Source organism: Phyllobates terribilis, unplaced genomic scaffold, assembly GCF_046119375.1.
Source record: "Phyllobates terribilis strain yellow unplaced genomic scaffold, ASM4611937v1 Scaffold_65__1_contigs__length_7625178, whole genome shotgun sequence".
Classification (NCBI taxonomy): domain Eukaryota; kingdom Metazoa; phylum Chordata; class Amphibia; order Anura; family Dendrobatidae; genus Phyllobates; species Phyllobates terribilis.
The window spans coordinates 1490565-1496843 of record NW_027362825.1 but is presented as its reverse complement, the minus strand read 5'-3'; the positions used below and the strand labels follow the sequence as shown (position 1 = coordinate 1496843).

Genomic DNA, 6279 nt, shown 5'->3' with positions numbered 1-6279 from the left:
GTTTGTGTTTTTAGCCTTCCTCACTTTTTCCCCAAACAGCTTTGTTCCTGGCATATTTTTGAAGCATATTTGTCTCAGTAATGCCTCAGCGATTCATAGTCAAACATACATGACTGAAATCATTCAGCTAGTGTCTGATACATGCTGCCCGTATTAGCTATCAGGTTTCCTTTAAATCTTCATACAGATAAGTCAAACTAAACTAAAATAAAACAAAATGATGACATCCAGAATGAAGGAAAAATTACAAAAAATATTATTTTCCTCAAAAGATAAAAGTGTTCAGTTCTCAAGTTTCTATCATTTTATTTCCTGTAGATAGTTATAATGATTAGGACTTTTACATTCTCTGTAAACAGTCAGTCCATATGCTTTGTTTATTTTCTGCTTAAAATTTAATGGGTGAAGAAAAAGACTTATGCTGAAACCCAGGATTGAACCAAGGACCTTTAGATCTTCAGTCTAACGCTCTCCCAACTGAGATATTTCAGCTAGACACATCTAGTTTGAGTAATGTTCAACACACTGCAAATGTCACAACTGGATGTATTTATTTTTACTTTGACTGGTTCTTGCAAGATTATCTATATTTGAAAGTCCCGCTATTTTGCGTACATATTTAAGAACTTTCATTCATTCTTTGTGAATGAATAGAAAAAAACAGCAATTCTGCCATTTTTTTTTATATTTTCAATTTTACTCCATTCACCAGGGCAATTCTGACTGTGTCTTTGTAGGACAGGTGATGATTGAGCATAAAACACAATTTGTAAGCATAATGTTGCATCAAGCTTTATTTTTTCTTAGGTGCAAACAATTGGAGTGAAGATAGGAGATGCAAATTTAGAGAAAATATTCTACTGATTGTTAATGTTGAAAGTGAAAACATTTGTCCCAAAATGTGGTGAAACTTTGATGTCAGTATCACATGCGCATTTCAGACTTGTTAAACTATGTTCATCTGCTCTTTTAGCTTTTGTTTATTAAGTATATTTATAGTCTATTGATGCCTGAGGTAGAAAAATCTGAAATTAGACTTACTGGTAATTCGGTTTCTAGGAATCTTCCACGACAGCACCTTAGGAGGTTCACTCTCCGCCCTAATAGGGACAGAGAACACATAGAGATGAAATAGTCCCTCCCATTTTCCTATCCACAGTATTTTTCTGGTGCCAAAACAACAACTAACATATGCACAAAGAAACTATTTGATGTTCCCAGAAGTCTTTTGTGAAAGCACAAATTCAGGACATTTAAGATTTGCCTCAAGTATCCCATGGAATACTGACAAAGTACCAACGTTGAGAATTGGTTTTGCTAAGGCCCATCACTTTTAGTTTTCGATTTGAGATTACCGCCAATAGAGCGGACCACCAACTAGTCAGTAACAGGAGTGAAGCTGTACAATTTCTTGAAAGAAAATGCTAATTAGAGATGAGCAGTGTTTGAATCGAACTGTTCGCCAGTCTCAAATTCGAGCTGTTTTGGGCGGTGTTCGAGCCGTTCGACGAACACGAACGATTTGAAAAAAATCCGGCTGTTCGAGGTTATGTTCGATAACTGTTCGTGCACTAAAATCGTAACTGGATTTTTTCACAGTAATGCTGAAAATCAATGTTAATACACAGTTTGAGTGTACTTCGGGGTGGGGGGGAGGGGCATGGGATGGATCTCTGCAGAAATTATGAAGATCTCCATTTTTTTTTCTCTTTCCCACATTTACAGTGGGGAGGTGCAGTCTGTCAGCCTTTCAGCAGCGCACACACGGAGCGAAGTGCTTTTTTTCACACAAGCAAGGGCATGTGTAACACTGCTGCAGCTGAGTGTTAGACGGCACCGCTGCTGCTGTGTGCGCGCTATACCGTATAACTGTGTGAATTGCAAGCAAATTTTATCTGAAATAGACAGCTAGCTTGGGAGTAGGGACTAGTTCTAATTGCAGCCCTTTTGAGGGCTAGGTTACAGCATTTCCTACGACTTTTAGCAGGCAGGTCTGTGCTCTTAAATAGACAGATAGGTTGGGAGTAGTGACTAGTTGTAATTGCAGCCCTTTTGAGGGCTAGGTTACATCAGTTCCTATCACTTATTGCCAGGCAGGTCTGTTTTAGTGCTGTGCAAGTGTTTTTCACAGCATTTGGCTAAATCTAGCTAAGCAAATCCTTTTGGGCCTCTTGCAGTGTGTGTTAGTCAGTGGAGTAGCCTGTCTGTGTTGCAAGCTACACCACCTGTGTACGTAATACAATTTTTTTACTGCACCTAGCCAAGTAAAACCTACTGGGCATATTAGCAGTGTGTGGTACTCATTCTATTAGGCCATATATACTAAGCTCCACCAGCTTTCAAATTGCTAACAATTTTGAGCTGCATCTAGCCCGGAAAATAATTTTGGGCATAGTAGTAGTGTGTGGTACTCATTGTGTTAGGCCATCTATACCAAGCTCCACCAGCTTTGAAATTAATAATAATTTTTAGCTGCATCTAGCCCGGAAAATAATTTTGGGCATAGTAGCAGTGTGTGGTACTCATTGTATTAGGCCATCTATACCAAGCTCCACCAGCTTTGAAATTAATAATAATTTTTAGCTGCATCTAGCTCGGAAAATAATTTTTCTTCCCAATAGTGGTAGCAATAGAAATATGGGGCGCGCGCCTGGCTAACAAAAATATACGCTTCATAACAAAAAACACCAGCCTAGCGCACTGCATTAATAAGATGGCATCATCGTCTCTGCCAGTGCTAGGCCTACTACGCTGCCTAGCATTCCTGTGCCTAAAACACAATATATGGGTCCGCGCTAGCCACGATGCTGAGGGGTCTAAAGCTGCTGCTAATTCTTTATCATAATTCAGTTGGCAGATTTTCACAGAGCTCCTCCTCAACGCCCACCCATCGGGCAACAGTTGCCCACCCTCCCTATGGGATCTAGTGGTGAATAGTTGATGCCATTAATCAGAGCGTCAGTTGCCCTGTCGACGTGGCAAGCATACGGTAAGGCATGGGAAGAGTGGACATGACTAGTAGCAGGCAGACGGGTTAACCAATGTGAACAAGCCAGATTACAAGTCACCATAGAATTTCTCCACCAGCTAATGATGAGGGGCATATCAGGGGCTCTCAGCGCAGCGGTGTCTGACCGGAGTAGCATTTCACTTCCAGCTACTGAATTGGGGAGATGTGACAAAGAGATTCATCATCAGACAATCCATAAAAGGGTGGAAAAGGGGTCAGCCAAGTCAGGAATGTAGACGTTCCGTCCCGTGTCACTAAAACTGATTTCTCACATCACATCCCTAACACCATTAACATGCCACTCACAATTTGAAGCAACACTACTGTCTACTGCATTTGCGATCGCCTTCTTCGGGGCGCTATGCATAAGCGAATTAGTCCCTCAATCCAAAATTATCATCAGTGGAGGCTTATTACACCAGGACATAGTCATAGCCAATAATGCAATAGGTCTACGCATACGCCAATCGAAAACGGTTCCAGCGAGCAGGGGCACTTGGGTACTTCTACAACCCACAAACGGTACAATGAGTCGGGTAACAATAGTAAAAACGTATATAACCATCATATCACAAAGTAATTTCTTCCTATCACACATTGATGGAATGCCATTATCAAGATACCAGTTCCAAGCTATATTTAGTAAATGCCTGATATCGGCAGGGAACCACCCCAAAGATTATGGGACACACTCATTCCGCATAGGCGCGGCCACGGAAGCAGCAAGAGCAGGACTGCCAGAAACGGAAGTTCAGAGTATAGGGAGATGGCGATCCACGTGTTTGGTGAGATACATAAGACCGGACTTGTTATCCTAACGTGATTTGTTTCTTTTACAGGTGACGCTAAGCCAACAGTGTGGGTGATAGGCCACTCGTATATATATTGGGCAGAAAAAAGGGCGAAAGTCCGACCAGGCGGGAGGAAATTAGAGTTTCATAACACATATTTCAACTGGAGAGGTATTAGAGGCCTGCAATGGCCACAGGTACTAATGGAGGTAATCAAGGTAGGGAGAGAGGCAAGAGGTCCGGTCATCTTAGTTATACAGGCCGGGGGAAACGACCTAGGTCATCACAAGAGCGCATAACTAATGGCATTAATGAAACTAGACAATGAGCGCTTCAGAGAATATTTCACAAAACTAACTATAGTATGGTTAGAGATTGTGCCGATAGCGGTATGGCAAGGAGCGCGAGACATCACGGCCATCGAACAGACAAGGCGGGTAATAAATATTCGGATGGCAAAATTTAGAAGAGACAGAGGCGGTGTAGTGATACGACACCGACAACTGGAAGGAGATAATGCAGGCCTCATACAGTCCGACGGTGTTCACTTAATGGATATTGGAATGGACATATTCCTGTCAGGACTCTAGGACGGAGTGGAACAAGCGTCAAGAGTGATGGATGGGGGTCAGAGTCCTGCATACGAGTACGCAGGATCCTCCGTGGCCTGGAAATAGAAAGGACATGTTGGAGAGTTACACTTGTTGGCCAACTTGCCGGTGTGGAGACAGAGGGCATGCTGCAACAAGCTGAATTATTTTAGAAATAAAATGCCTTTCTAATGTAATGAGTATAAAGAGTTAATAAAGCTGTGACCGATCCTCACCCATCCAGTTGTAAGAGTTACATTATTGTATTGTCAAGGAAAGGGGTGTGTTAGGGGGGCTGAGCATCTGGGTTTGGTTGGGGGTCCCCACAGTCTGCCTAGGCTAGATGCAGTTAAAAATTCTTATTAGATACACAGGCGGTGTAGCTTGCTTCAGAGCTGGGCTACTACGCTGACTAGCAGACACTGAAGCTTTGGAGCAGACCTCTGAGTAAACAGCTCTTCAGACTCAACCATCTGTGTTACCCCAAGCCATAGTGTATGTAGTTTCTTATTGTTAAAAGTGGGGGGGGGCGACCCAACCCACCTGGAATTGATGATGCCAACGTCTCGTAAAACACAGCAAGGGGACTCCAAAAAGAGTCTCCATTTTTTCCAAAAATTGTGGCACAGACAACTCTTAAGTGGCATCAATTGCCGCAGAGTTGCTTAAAACGGTTGGTGAGGTGATTTTACCAAATCCTCAAGCTTTTAGTCTCCCCAGGATGACACAAGGGTAGAAAAGTCCTTGCGGATCCATGATTTGTTCATCTTTATGAATGTGAGTCTGTCTACATTCTCAGTGGACAGCTGCGTGCGCTTATCTGTCAGCACACCACCAGCAGTGCTGAACACACGTTCAGAGAGAACGCTGGCTGCAGGGCATGACAAGATCTCCAAGGCGTAAGTGGCGAGCTCCGGACATTTTTCCATATTAGGAGTCCAAAATGAGCAAGGGTCCAGTGACACAGTCATGGCTTCGATATTCACTTGGAGATACTCCTGTACCATCCTCTCTAGGCATTGACTATGTGTCAGAATTCTTGTCTCCTGTGGCCTTGCAAAGGATGGTCTAAAAAAGTGGTGAAACGATTCCACAAAATTACTGTTACCAGCAGATACTGTGTTACTGTTACGGTTTGAGTGATGAAGACTTGACAGTCCCACGGCTGGCAAGTTAGAACTGAGATATTCAGTATGTGCACCACTGGTGTTTTGTGGAAAAGCACATTTAAGATTCTGCAACAGCCTCTGCTGATACTCCTGCATGCGTGAATCACTTTATATGGCAGGAATTATTTCGGCAAATTTACTTTTGTACCGGGGATCTAAGAGTGTGGCAAACCAGTAGTCGGGATTACTTCGAATTCTAAAAATCAGAGGGTCATATTGCAGGTAGTGCAGCAAGAAGGCACTCATGTGTCTTGCGCATCCAGGAGGACCATGTCCTTGTGTGTTGGTAGCAAGGTAAGAATCATGCTTCCTTCCTCTGCCCTCGACCACCAACCTCGCACAACAGAAATGTGATAAGGGTCTACCTCATCTGATTAGTCTTCCATGCCCATCGCCAGTTCGTCCTCCACTTCTTCCTCGGGTCCTGCACCTTCCTCAACAGTTTGGCTCTACCATGTGCCCTGGCTAATCCCTCTCCCCCACCCTCCCTTGCCTGCCGCCTTGGTGCTGCTGACCATCTGGACCTTGGAGATGTTATCCCTTCCGCATACGACTCCTCCTCTACTTTCCTCCACCTCCTCTTGTCCCACCACCTAACTCCGAATTCTGTTTAACGTGTGCTCCAGCATGTAAATCATCGGAATAGTCATGCTGATAATGGCATCGTCAGCACTAAACATCTTCATGGCCATTTCAAAACTGTGCAGAAGGGTGCATAG

At 43.4% G+C, this 6279-nt stretch overlaps 1 non-coding gene across 1 annotated transcript; it reads right to left on the bottom strand.

The window, feature by feature from the left end:
- Positions 1–419: 419 nt before the first annotated feature.
- Positions 420–492, bottom strand: TRNAF-GAA (transfer RNA phenylalanine (anticodon GAA)). The gene has a single exon. It is a non-coding gene; the product is annotated as a tRNA-Phe (tRNA).
- Between the last annotated feature and the right edge of the window lie 5787 nt (positions 493–6279).